Here is a 14837-nt window from a genome sequence, read left to right as displayed (position 1 = left end):
CAGGACAGCCTTCATCTCCCACTTGCATCAATGAACCTTGGTAGCATATGACCCTGTCGTCAGTTCACCGCTTTTCCTTCCTTGGACTACTTGGACCACAAGTGCTGGGGTGTTTCCAATTGCTGTGAGCGGGAACGCCCACTGACATCAACGAGAACGCCCACTGCCATCAGCAGTCCCGCAAGGGAAGGCTCCGGGTAGCAAGAGCCCAGAAGTTCCCAGGTATGGTCATAATGTTCTGGCTGATTGATGTATAAAAGGCATAGTAGAGATTTCAAAGTTTCATCAAGAAGACGAAGTCAAAAGCAAATATATTAACACAACAGAATTTTCAACATGGATATTGCCTTACACTAATGAATAAGTCCATAGCCAATTTGGAAGCAAAGAGTGTACGGAAATCCTTTATTGAAAAGAGTAATGGAACTATGCATTTTTGGTGTTATTTTATAAGAAATCATAAGTCAGTTTTCATTTGCAGTTGAAGACTTCTCTTTTTCTTCTGCTTATTATTATTTTAAGTCTATGACAAAATGTGCCTTCTACAAAGCCTCCATTATATGACGGTGAATTGTTATACCAGGCTGCATGGTGTGCACTTTTCTTTCTTCTGTGACTGAGCCATTTGAGCAATTATTTAATTTTCTATGGCTGCAGAGTCTATTTGTGTAACTTGGCTGATGGTCCTTCCTTTGCAGGCCTGCCAGGTACTCTTTGTATAAGTTGGCTGCTAGACCTCTCCCAGTCTCCCTCGTAATCACAATTTGCACCGACACTGCTGCTCTGAACAGGCAGGTTGCTTTCGGCAGACATTTAAATAGTCAGTCGGGGGCATTCTGTTACACAAGGCCCTGGAGTACACCCCCAGGTAATCTTCCCAAGACAGATATAGTTTAAAAGAAATACATTTTATTATATTAGTTGTTTAGTACAAACTATTTATGTTGTATATATAATCTGTTGATACTTTTGTGGCTATTGCAGCTCCTTATTGATGTTACTCACCATTGTAAAATTTAAAATGCTTAATGAGTTATCTGAACAATCTACCTAAGTAGTCTCAAAAGCCTGCAATCTACTACCTTAATTGATGCTCTAAAGTGTGTCATCTTTACCTTAATTCGAGGTTTGCATGGCGCTGCCGATGCCACGTGCATAATGGTCAGATAAAGTGATTTCTTACCTGTCTGCACTGAACACAAACTGGAGAGATTACAGAGATAGCATACAATAAATGACATGGAAGGAAAAAACAGTTATGACAAAAGCCTAGCTACACTAGGCTTATTTAAGCTAGAAATCTGCCCCATAGACCTATTTTGGATTGATAGGTAGATATGTGTGTCTTTACTACAAAATAAGAAAAGAAATAAGCATTAAATGTTACCTTAACTCTGGCCTTACAAAGATGTCCCCTGCGGCTTGGGTATGCTAGAGTGGATGCAATATTTTAGTATCCATTTTTTGGATGAAATATCCCCGAAGAGCAAGTTCTGCATCACTCCTGAGAGGGGACCGGCTGCACAACGTTCTACCCATCACAACAGCCTTGTTTATTTTTATGCTTGCTCTCAGAGGGTTCTGTAGAAGGCACCGTACATAAATGTAGCACTTATTTTGTCGATTCATATAGTGTGAAGCTGGGATCATAGTTAGTTTTACTTTAGATGAATAGGATAGTTAGTCATTATTGTACATTTTCCTTGTAGCAACTTAATTCTATGACTAGAAGTGATGCCGAGGCATGCCATCATCTCTCATAATTGTATTTAATTAGATTTAGACATTAAATACTGCTAGTATGCCTCTAAACTCAACACACTGGTTTGCGGGAAAGGAGATAAACTTAAAACCGTCCACTAGGGGTCACTGTTGACTTTCTTGGAAGTGCTTTTGGAACATTACGTAAACCGATTAGCAAAGCGAATGTCACGCTCAATTCCTGTATAACCTTGACATCTTGCGTATACAAGACCCATCAAGAAAAATGAGAACAATTCTTAATTGTGTTAGTTTATATAGATGTTGCTGTAAAATATGCCATTGAAGACTGAATGATCAAAATACAGCTGAATTTCAAAATAATGCTTGTTGCTTTGGAAACACCAAGTCACAGATGCAAGGATTATTCATTATCATTAGTATTCATGAAGCGTTTCTTTATATATTCCATCAATGTGTTCTTTTAGACAGCAGTGTCCACTGATTTGGAGGTTAGGTGTTTGCCAGAATAACAATTAATTTATATAGGAAAGTGTCATCTCTAATGCACGGCTGATTATGTTAATGGAAGACATTTGAGTCACAGATTTTTTAAATAACACTTTATGACTTATTTTTAGCTCATCAGGGTATTTAACATTAATTTTATGGTAAGAGACCACTGCTAAATATTTGAGTCCCACTTTTCACATACAAACGGTGTAACTGTGTTTAGTAATTAAACTAGAAACATAGAAACATAGAAACATAGAAAGTGACGGCAGATAAGAGCCAGAAGGCCCATCCAACTAGGTAACATTTCTGTGTATATAACATTATGCATTCATATATGAAAGGGTGTCTTTTTCATTTCATTTCCCAAGATATGTACCAGTGTTCCTTTTTAAGGGTAGGTAAGGAGAATAGAGAAAAGATCAGGATACAGGGCCAGCCCGACAATGGAGCCGAGTTGGGCAACCGCTCCAGGTGGCACTTTTGAAGGGGCGGCAACCCCAAGCCCTTTTTTTGTTTTTTTTTTTAAAGCGAAAGAGAGAGAAAGGGGCGCCGAGTGGTTTTCGCTTACCAAGCTGTCAGTACCCGCTCGGCGCCCCTCTCTCTCTCTCCTCTGCGGCGAGTCTCCCTGTTCGGTCTCGGTGCAGGCTTGTAATGCTCAGTGCCGGAAGATTACCTCATTTCCGGGGCGCTCAGCACTACAAGCCGGCACCGAACAGGGAGACTCGCTGCAGGACTGATGAAAGGTAAGTACAAGGGGGGGGTAGATAATGGGGGGGGGCGTAGGGACGGAGGGAGAGGAAGGGTAGATAAGGGGGGAGAGGAAGGGTAGATAATGGGGGGGGACGGCAGGGACGGAGGGAGAGGAAGGGTAGATAAGGGGGGTGGCCGCATTTTAAAATTCGCCCCAGGCGGCATTTTGCCTTGGGGCGGCCCTGTCAGGATAGGACATTTATCAGATAATGCTGGCCCTGCCTTGAGAAAGTGATGATCTCCGCTCTTGTAAGGCGACATTTTAAATTAAATGTCCCCCAAACGAATGTACTGACTGCCAAACACAAAGCTCAAGCTGTATGAGTTGAACTTCATTTAAATTTGCTGAAAGCTGTGATGGCGGCAGTTCCCTTTAATGCCTGAACAGAAATCTAACTGTTTTTGACATTAATACTAAAGCTTGTTGACGTTGCAGCTGTGTGTGGTCAACCGTAATAAGGTTGTCATCATGCTTCCACCGAGGACATGACACTGGCATCAGAGGTATGTCGCTAAGCAGAACACAAATACAAACTAAAGTCAATATCTGTTTATTCACTTCAGTGCTATGTGATCTATTTCTAAATGACCCAAACCTGGGTCAGAATTCTAAATGTAGCAATCACCATGGAAACTAATGGAAGGTTCAAGCTCAATGTTTTGCACTTGAATAGCACTTTACAAGAATGGCACTATATATACAGCACTATGCTGAAGTATTAGGCGGGTGTGAAAAATATTGTAAAGTAAGAATGCTTTCGAAAATAGACATGTTAAAGGTTCATTTTACCATTTAACAGAATGAGCGAACAGAAGAAAAACCTAAATTAAATCAATATTTGGTGTGAGCACCCTTTGCATTCAAGACAGCACCAATTCTTCTAGGTAGACTTGCACAGTGTCAGGTAAGCATATAGTTAGGTGTATGATTAAACAATTATACCAGACAGGTGCTAATGATCTTTAATGTAATATTTAGTTTGAAGCACAATCATTAACTGAAACAGAAACAGCTGTGTAGGAGGAATACGACTGGGTGAGGAACATCCAAACTCACGAAAAAGGCGATAGTTTGGATGAAGCCTCACCAGGAGGGGAAAAGTACATTGGTCTATTTTACTACGCTACTAAGGTATTTGTTTGACGGCTGCTCCTAGGCTCATATGTTCATCTGTAAAGGAGGTACACCCCGAGGTCCGCTCCTCTGCCACGCCATCAGGGTCGACCTCCATCCTATCCCATGAAGTCTGGTGAATCCTCCTACAGCACCATCCTAAAACAAGTCCCGTCTCCTCATATACCCTTTAAAAGCTTCAGATGCTCACCATTGCCCTTTGATTATATGTGCTCGTCATAGTTTATCCTATCCTAACATGTTCTCTGGCTTCCTGGTCCTCGCTGGTATACGACTACCCTAAACTCTGGCTACCTGACCACATCACTGATATCGACTACTCTCTGGCTTGTCTTGACTACCTGGTCTTGGAGGTTGTCAGAAAGTCCTACGGCTGCTCAAACCCAAAAGGCTCAACCCAAGGGGGGCACTCAGAAAAAAGATATTTTCTGAGACCCATGGACTTTCTCCTGTGGGACACAGTGTCATACCTTGCACCAGAGTCTCCACTGATATGCTGAGCGCAACAACTATATAGTTACCAAGGCCCTGCTCAAATGTACTTACAATCTAGATAGAGGTTGGGGATATATATCACAAGAGGTGAAAGTGCAAGTCAGACACACAACTGTATCCCAGTGTAAACATAGTTTAAATATATAACGTTACTATATATATGTAAAACACTGAACTGAAGAGCAAGGAGGTCTGTCAGTGTGAAACAGAGTAGAGCATCCATGTGGGAAGCATGTTGGACTCTCTCTTTCTGCTTTCACATTTTAAACCTGGCATTGTTGCTTACACATTACAACGTATACAATTACCAGAACATTCCTGAGGGTAACAATGTATGGCTATATCATTATTATTATCCTGATGTATTGGTTTTTACAGCATCATCTTATTCCACAGCGCTGTACAATGGGTAAGCGAGACACAACAAGCAGTGCATCACTTAACAATTTGGATTTACAGAAACAAAAGAGGAGGAAGGCCCTACTGGAATACGTTAAAATGTATGAGGGTGTTTTAGCCATAGAAATACATGAAACAAGTAGGGCCAAGGTGATAGTCTTACTGGCTGAGTATTTATAGACAACTTCTTTAGGCATATTGAAGAGACCTAAGTTATCTTAAAAGCTTATACTCAAGTAATAAAGGTATCACCTTGACTACTTGTTTTACTTACGTAAGAAACCTAATGCCTTCTCATGGGAATAGTAGAAAGGAACAAGTCTGCTAACGTACAGTGTTTATATTCTGCTTTCTGTTCCACCCACTCAGTAATGCTTAAAACATATTTTTCTACATTAGAGAAAAGTAGTGTTTTAAACAAAGCAATTATTTTATTTTTCCATTTAAATTCCACTATTTTTACTTTTCTGTATGTTCCCAAATAATGATTAAATGTGTAATGAAAATCTAAATAAATAATAGTCTCATGGGTATTTTATACGTCACATGATGTATGTATATCTATATATATATATATATATATATATAAAATCGTTCTATTTTTATAATGAAAAATAAAAAGATTTGCTCCACTAACACACAATTTCAGAGCAGGAATTTTTATTTGTTGGATTTTAACACTGTATTTAATCTATCTATGTAAACAAAAGTGAGGTTCCAGTTCTGCCCTGAACAAGTCCATGAACTCTCACTCTGGAACCTCACCTGCCATGGAAATGGCAGAAGAAACCTATGGCGTCAGATGTACAAATGTGTGCGCCCATGTGTCTTTCTTTTTCAAGAAAGGCTATGAGGTCTCTACAATGGTAAAAGTTCTGGTGTTTAATGCAAGAGCTTTCCTTTCATCAAAAGGAATGGGATGCTTACTCCCCACATTGTACAGCGCTACGGAATTTGATGGCGCTATATAAAACAATCAATAATAATAATAATAACATAGAAGCATTGTAATAAAAAATGTCCTAGCACAGGCCCTTCATCCCATGGTTCTGCCTCTGGTAAGATCTGTCAGATTTGGGTGATTGTCAGCTTTTCACACAGTTCCTAAAAAGGTGGCTTAAAATATATCTGGGCATACATTTTAAGATATGAAGAATTTTAAGCATATAAATTCAGTAGATTACACAAGCGCATTTATATATTTGACAGCATTCTAATTAATATGGTTGTTAGGCAACGCTTGGAAATCAGTTATGTTATTTTGTTAATAATGTTTCCTCCGCTCAATTGTTTTCTCTTTCCTTTGACAATATCTTTATACGGTCTGAGGGAAATGATACAATCTTTACATATGTTTTTGCATTGTCTTATACGTTGGTTGTAATTATCTTAGAGTGTGGTATTTGATTTGAAAGGGTATTTAAGGACAAACCGGATATTATTATATGATCCAGGAAGGTGAGAGGATATATAGGAAGGAGTGCTGAGTAAGATGTAAGATTTTTTTTTATATATTATTAAGGAAGTTTAATATTTACAGTTACTGTATATTTTAGATATAGAATATGATGTCTAGGAAGGAGAGCCAACCCTGATCAAAAGCTGCTTCCTCAAATGAGCTTCTTTTAATCTTTATTTATCCTTCACACTTTCTTGTCCTTAACCTGGGTCTAGTAAGCATGCTGTTAGAAAATACCTGTTTTGATAATTTGTGTTTTTACTTTATACTTCTTGTGCTTACATTACATGAAAATCTTTAATAATGCAATGAAACTCAGAACACAACAATTTAGATTTTTGCTACAGTGTGCTTTGTATCTTTATATTATTATGTATTGCTTTATATAGCGCCTTCATATTCTGCAGAGTTGTACAATGGGTACACATTACATAACAAGTAGTATATAACATAGCAATTCGACTTACAGAAACAAGAGGCGAGGAGAGCCCTGCTCAAACACGTTTACAATCTAGAGGGAGTTAGGGTTTATTACACAAGCGGTAAAGATGCCACTGTTAGGGACGGACCAGCCACACTAGTATAAGTTTTGCTTGAAGGCAGGGACTAGGAAAGGTGAGCTAAGGAAGATGGGAAGAAGGACGTGCATACTTTCATAAATGTCCTTAAGGAAGCGTGTCTTGAGGAATTTCTTGAAAGACTGAAGACAAGGGGAAAGGCGCTTTGGGTGGGGAGGATGTTCCCGAGGATAGGAGCAGCCCATGAGAAATCTTGCAAGTGTGCACGAGAACACAATTTGTTTTTTTTGCTTCTTGTTACAATTAGACATGTGCAAATGGGCCAAAGCAATTAGGACCCATTTTTTGGTTCGTTTTTGAATCATTCATTTTCAGGCAATGAAAATTCGGGGGCATTTTAAATTTGCAACAAAATTTTTTGCCCAGTGCCCAAATTCACTCTCACTCTCTCACGCTCTCTACTCTCTATTTTCTCTGCCAACTACTTCCTGCTCTCTTCATTCTCCATCCGCATCTCCAATCTGATTGGAGGATCGGGGAGACAACATCGCTGGAAGTGCCACTTTTTGTTGAAAGTTCCTGCTGGGTTATGTCCGCCTAGTTGCGGACAAAGATTGAAAATTGAAGGTAGAAGAGATAGAAGATGAAAAAGATGTGGAAGTGGTGGGCAGAAGCGGAAGTGGTCAGAGAAGGTAGTGAAACAGAGTGAGTGAACGAGAATGAGAGTGTGAGAGTGGCTTCTTGGGAGTACTTCTGCAAGGGGCAGAGCCTCTGCGCTCACCACAGGGACAACCTCTTTCCCATTCCTCCAATCAGGGGATACGGTGTGGGTGGAGGGTCTGCCCAATTGCGGAAGTACTCCGAAGAACATAGGATAATACAGGGGAGAGCCAAGAGTAGCAAAGAGCCCGGGGAAGAAGAAAGAGAAGAACATTAAAAGGAGAAGAACAAGGAGAGGAGCTGCAGAGAAGGAGACACTATCCGTCAGAAAATGTGGGAGACATTGAGAGAAAGAGGGCATGAGAGACCCTGTGATAGAGTGTGAGAGAGCATTAGTGAGTGAGCGGAAGAAAAATACAATAAAATTCAAATACAAATTCAGAGCTTCCTCTGTTTTGTGTATTTCATTAGGGGCCCCTCCTCATTTTGGAACATTCGTCCAAATTAATGAAATTGGTAACTTTCATTAAAATTTAAATTTGTACAAATTCAAATGCATAAGTCTAGTAAAGAGGGCCCGGCTCACAAACTTACACTCTAGAGGGAATAGGGCAAAGAGAAACATAAGGTATGACGAATAGGTAGAGAGAGTGCCATCTTTCATAATAGTATTTGCCAATGATTTATTACATTTATAGTGTGAATATAACATTGTTTTTTTACTTAGTATTTACATATCCACAGTAGTTTGGTGTTTTAGATTTTTTTCTACGGTGTTGTGGAACAGGACCCAGACCACTTAAGTTTAATAAAATTAAAAACATCTTGTTCTCCAGAGCATCACTCTTGGTGACTATTCACTGGAGACAAAACTCTCATACTCAAGAGACTAGTCTGCTCTTTCTTGTCTGTTTTAATAGTGCATGTTAACGTCTACTACATATGTTTACCAGATGTGCCATATTTAGTTGTTTTTCAACATTTTTTTATTAGGGTTTATTGTCTGTTCACGTAAAAAAAAAATTGCAAAGACATTTTTTTCTATGTGGTAAATTAATATATAAGTTAGTATTTTTTGTAAATATTTAACATGAGTTTTTTTTAGGCAAGGGCATGGAAGTTTCCTCACCCGAAAAATTAGATGGAACATTGATTGTAACCACTAGTTACAATCAGCCACAAAATGTGTGTTTACACAAGGTTGCAACGCAAACCTGATACATACTGAAATCAAGGGATTTACTCATTTGGGTCTCATCAAGGCCCCAAATGACCAGGTAGCCTTGTCTAAGCTTCCTCTGCACCTCAAGAGGTCCAAATCGAAACCTCATACTGTTAGGGAGGTTACGGTAAACCTTTGCTCGGTGGGTGACTTGAGCAGGTCCCAGATCTGCAGGGAGTTGTACAGGACAGCTGTCAGCCAGTCCATTGATAGCATATATTATATTTTATTCTCTACTATCCCCATATACAGTACAGGACCTTTCCAGCATTAAGCAATAGAAATTTGGGTAGCAGAACATCCTCAAAATATTTGAATTGCTGATATGACCATTAATTGTATGAAGAAGAAGATGTAGTAGAGCTACTTTGCGATCTGGAAGTAGGTGACATTCCAGAAGGCCAAACACTTGGCCCATAGCAAGGCATTTCCCAACCAATTTCTTAAAGGAAACCACAAAACCAGATAAATGTCTAAAATGGAGTAGTTTTTGCAGATCAAAGAAACCCTAATGTTTTAAGAACTATGTAACTTTGTAACTATTTAGTTCAGCTCACTGATATGGTAAATGCCATGTATAGAACATAGTCTTCAATAAATGTTGCCTTACATCCATTACACAAACCAACAGGGCAGATAAATTTACGTTACTCAAAGGAAATCTCATTTTTTTACCCTAAATGCACCTAAAACGGTTTTATTTTGCAACAATTTATTTCTAAACATTTAGTGTATGACATTTTTTAAAAGATATTATAGGTAGACAACATTGAACGGTTTGCAACATACAACTCAGGGGCAAATCCAACCCAAGGAATTGATACCTTGGTAGGTTTTAAGTCGACTCGGGTAGTTGCCCAAAATCATTCCTTTAGAACAGTCCAGTCTTTTGTCAGTCGTCCCTTGGACGACATTGTGCAAAAATATACATATATTATGTTTCATGTTTTATGTTTAGAGTTTTGAAAATACATATTGCATCTCCTTTTAAGTAAATGTTTTGGGAATAAAATAGGGAAAATATACTCTTTGAGGAACACCCATTAAGAAATATCAACAACAAAATGAACATATTGTGGGTCGTACTGTGCATCCTTTTAGGCATGTCTCCAATATGCGTGTAAAAGGATCGTACCAGCTGTTTTTCCCATAATGAATTAAAGCTGCTCTGGGATTTCCAGCTTCCTGTTTTTAAATAGACAGTGAAGTTGTGGTATTGTCAACTAATTTTGCTCAGCTGAAAGTCCAAAATAAATTGTTAGAGCTCCTGTTTACGAGAAAACCTTTAATAAAAATAGTATGCTGCCAGTTTTCAACAAAGCGTACTAATTTCATGTTTATTTTGTTTTAAAACTGTATTAATACTTTGTTTCTTGGATCTTTTTTTCCTGGAGGAAACCAACTGTCTACTCAATTGACAAGTAGAGAATACAAATATGTCAGCTCTATACTCTCTAAAAAGCTGGTCTACAACTTTTTTATTCTATAAAAACTACACTGATTTGAGCAATGTAGAAATTATATATGTAATTAGTAGATATAAAAAACAAAACATATTTTGGTGTTTTTTTTGTATCTCCCCATCAATCAATGAATTGTGATGACATATTGGTTATTTTGATAACAATGATAATGTGTTGCTTTTTGCTGTTTTCTTACATTTTTGATAGCTATCGAATTATATTACTTTAATATTTAATATTTCCCCATCAGCTTATAGACAATCACTGTTAGTAATATCCATACTGGAAGGTATGTGTCTGACATTTGTATAATTATAAAATACATATAATTGTATTTTTTTTAGCATTTAGGATGATAGTGAGGTTTGTTGTCCCTTTTGTTACTTTGTTTTTTTGCCATTTTCTAATAGGAAATGCATGACATGTATGGGCATATATATATTTTTTTTTTTACATCTTCTTCTTCTTCTTTTTTTTTTGCTCATCTATCACACAATCTTTGGAATGTAATAGTACCTCCTAAGCTCATTAACATGTTTTTGTTATGATTTACTAATATTAATGTTACATACCTGCAAGCGTGGTTCTCCTCTTTTTCTCAGGAAAGGGGGAGACCCCCTCCACCTCATAGCTCCCACAGCAGCAGCGGCCATAGAGAAGAGGAAGACCCCCCTCAACCTCATAGCTGCCACAGCAGCAGCCACGTAGTGGAAGGAGACCTTGTTCCTCCTCCCTACGGCAGCCGGATCCTAGTGCAGCGGCAGATGATTCTCTATCTGCGCGGCGCATGTCCCTTTAAGACTGGAATTTTGGCGCTAAATCCAAATTTCTTGCCAGTCCTTCCGGTTCCTATTTAAACTCTTCAGTAACCAGTGGACCTTGCCCTCTGATGGTCGCTTTTGTTGCATAATGCTTCTAATCAGTGTGCGTTATACTCTCTTAGTCTTTAAGTGTTTGACCCCAGCTCGTTTATCATTGATGCTGATTCTCTGGTATCCTGACCTCGGCTAGTTATACGCTAACCCTCATTCCTGGTATCTTGATCTCGGCTTGTTCTGACCACGATTTGGTAACCCTTGCGGTTCTACCTGACTTCGGTGTCTCCCACTTCGCTGTGTGTGACAATGAATATACATTGTTTGCTTTGGAAATATGTTAGAATCTTATCTGATCAAGTATTTTTATGTCTGTACCATAACTTCACATTTATTGAGTTATAAGCATTATTTTTGAATGTTTATAATATTCACCTTTGTGACAAAAGTCATCTATGGACTACAGACAATTATTTAACTATAAATTAATATAATCTGCTGAATGATGTATGTGAAAATGGGCAATGACTGCTACTGAAAAAGTATTTCAAATTGCAATGCAATGTCACTAATTCAGCTCCATGGTAATCAATACAGCCATGTTAAGATTCGATTTGACTTGTCAAGATTGGAATACTTTGACATAGTAGGGGCTAAGCAATATTTGGTCATAGAATTATTATTATAATTTATTGTCTTATATAGCACTGTAACAGAATCCTGGATGTTTATGTTTAAGATCTGTGTTTTTAAATAGCACTTCCTAAGGGTCACCTTTAGTATTGATTGGACCCTGGGCAACCATTTGCTTGGCCCTAACCCTGTGCTCCCTAGCATGCAATCGTGCCTTCCACTCCAACACCAAAAGTACTTGCCACACAGACTCTGCAGATTAGGAGGAGACTGTCAGTGGAGTCTTCTATCCTTCTGACAATAGTATGACTCCACATAAGACAGCCACGTACGCAGGGCATGGTAGGAACACATGGTAGGAACACGAATAGTTCAGGCTGCTTGTCTGTGCCATTGTTGACTCCAAGAAGCTTGTCTGTGCCATCTTTGCTCCAAACAGGCTGCTTGTGCCATATTTGCCCTCAAACAGCCTGCCTGTGCCATCTTTGCCTGCAAACAACATGCCAATGCCATCTTTGCGTGCAAACAACATGCCTGTGCCATATTTGCCACATTAACACATGCATGACATCACACACTTACACATACATACATAAATATATACTCATTTACTCATACTTATTCATACTATGACACAGCACTGTTAGGCCACCTATTAACCCCTATACACCATTTTTCTGGATGGACAGGAGCACCACACACACACAAGCACAAAACATACCTTGGTGTACACACACACACATATATATATATATATATTTTAATTAGTTACAGTCTGTTTGTCATCAATGCAATGATCCTCCGTAATGAAAGGTTGTTAGCGTTGCAATGGGATATGTTAGGGAAACATATTTGAAAAAACAGTCGAAGGATCTTCCTGGTTACACAAAACAAATACCAAGTAGCAAGTAAACAGTGGCCAAGTACAATATTATTTAGGAAATAAGAAGGAAAATAAGCAACTGTGGATTATTAATAGCGTGTGTTAAATGATGTCACTCTTACTGGCATTCTTTATTGTTGTATTGTACTTAAATAGACCTTTCAGCATTAGCTAATGAAGGAATTCACACACTGTAATTATATATATATATCCCATAACTTACACATTTAATGGTAATGATGTATAATTCATGTTCTTATCCATACCAGAGTTTGCCTTTATGCACCCCAGGGTAGTGGGCCACATTCCCTTTTTACTTTGAGGGGGTATTACATTTAATATTCACAGTGAGGCTCTTGACTAAAGTAATGCTTTGTTATTAATTTAACACTATGAAAGGCTTGGGGATGCCAACTCTCAACTACTCACTTGTTTTTGCCACTGCATGCTTTTTATATTTCATTAAAAAGTAAAGAAATTGGACATGATTCACAATTCAAAAACGCACACGTACTGTATAATTACATTATATAGCACCAGCAGATACTCATACATCTACGCCTATAGGTTTACGTTTGCCAAGATTATATTCTTTATTTTAATCTGAAAATAGTTGCCTTAAATTTTATTTTGAAATTTAAATATTTCATGTACTTTGAAAGTAGATATTTTATGATGTCAACAAATAAAAAAGACTCCTTGTATTATTGTTATTATCTTTTATTCATATGCAACAAAACAAAGCCATAGATAAAACTACGATGTACTGAGCTGGACAGGACCTCAATTTGGACTTTAACAAAGCTTTTTCTGTAGGTATAACAATCTGGCTTTCTAGTGAAACCCTAGTTCCAAACAACATCATTACGTAAACTAGAAATATCATATTAATAACTTCTTGCTTGAAGTGCCTACAGTGATACCTGATGAGGCTCATGAAACAAATGTCTGGTGGGTTTGCCCGGTAGAAATTCGTCTTAGATGATGGTCCTTCACCACACGTAGGTAGGATAAAGTGTGATATGTTCATAACGTTTTTTCTTCTCTTAAGGCAAAGTGGAACTAAATACCGTATTTGCCCTAATATAGGGTGCACCCCCCCACACTTTAAGTCTTTAAAGTGGGGATGCGGCCTATAGTCGGGGTTTAGCGCAGGGATGCGCAGTTCGTATCACCTGACGACCCGAGACATGCAGTTCCGGGTGTCGGGCGGGTGTTTTTTTTTCTTTTTCATTAAGCCCTGCTGTGGGCAAGCAGCAGGGTTAGGATCCAGATCCCCCGCAGCGCTGCAGGGGACCTGGATCCTACTCTCCGGCAGCCAGAGGACAGCTGCGCAATGCACGTAGACAACCTCTGCTGCCGGCACTTCCCCTGGGGCTTCTATGGTGGAGCACTGGTGTGACATAACCTTCCGGTGTTCCACCATAGAAGCCCCAGCGGAAGTGCCGGCAGTGGAGGTCGTCTAAGCGCATCATGCAGACGTCCACCGGCTGGCCCCGTTAGATACCAGGGAGTCTGGGGGTGCGTTGGTAAGTCTGGGGGGTGGCATATCTAAGGAGCAAAATGGCATGTCAGGGGGGCAGAGTGGTATTTCTAGGGGCCATAATTATGTCAATTTTAACCCCCTTTCCCAATTAGAATGGAATTGGGGATGAGCTGGAGGGAACGTGCCTCCTCATCCCCATTAGCAGAGGATGAGGGTATAAACAGACATTTACCCCCAATGGTTACTTAACTACCCACCATTGCACATTAAGTGAGTGAGGAAAGGAGGTCCTGGGGAACCCATTTCATTTTTCATTTATATATACGTTTTTTTTATATAACAAGGGGTTACAATTATATAACAATGAGTATTGTGATGACTTTATTATTTGGGATGTTCTAGCAAATAAAATTAAAATATTACTATTTTGCTAGTATATGTAATATTTAAGCCCTAGTGGGAATGATCCTCACACCGTGTTTCTGGTTACATGTATTTTTTTGTGTTACAACCAAATGTACACTCATTCAGAATCTGTTGGTGTGATATAAATAACAATAATATTTTAATGATAAATATAAATAATATAAAATAGTAATATAATAATAACAGATTTCTGCATCAACCACCAGATGGCGTACTGAAACAAAATTAGTTTAATAGCTTTCTTGCTACTCCTGAATTTCCCATTAACAAGACTAT

This window comes from Spea bombifrons, chromosome 5 (assembly GCF_027358695.1).
Source record: "Spea bombifrons isolate aSpeBom1 chromosome 5, aSpeBom1.2.pri, whole genome shotgun sequence".
Classification (NCBI taxonomy): domain Eukaryota; kingdom Metazoa; phylum Chordata; class Amphibia; order Anura; family Pelobatidae; genus Spea; species Spea bombifrons.
Note: the sequence above shows the minus strand (reverse complement) of the source record.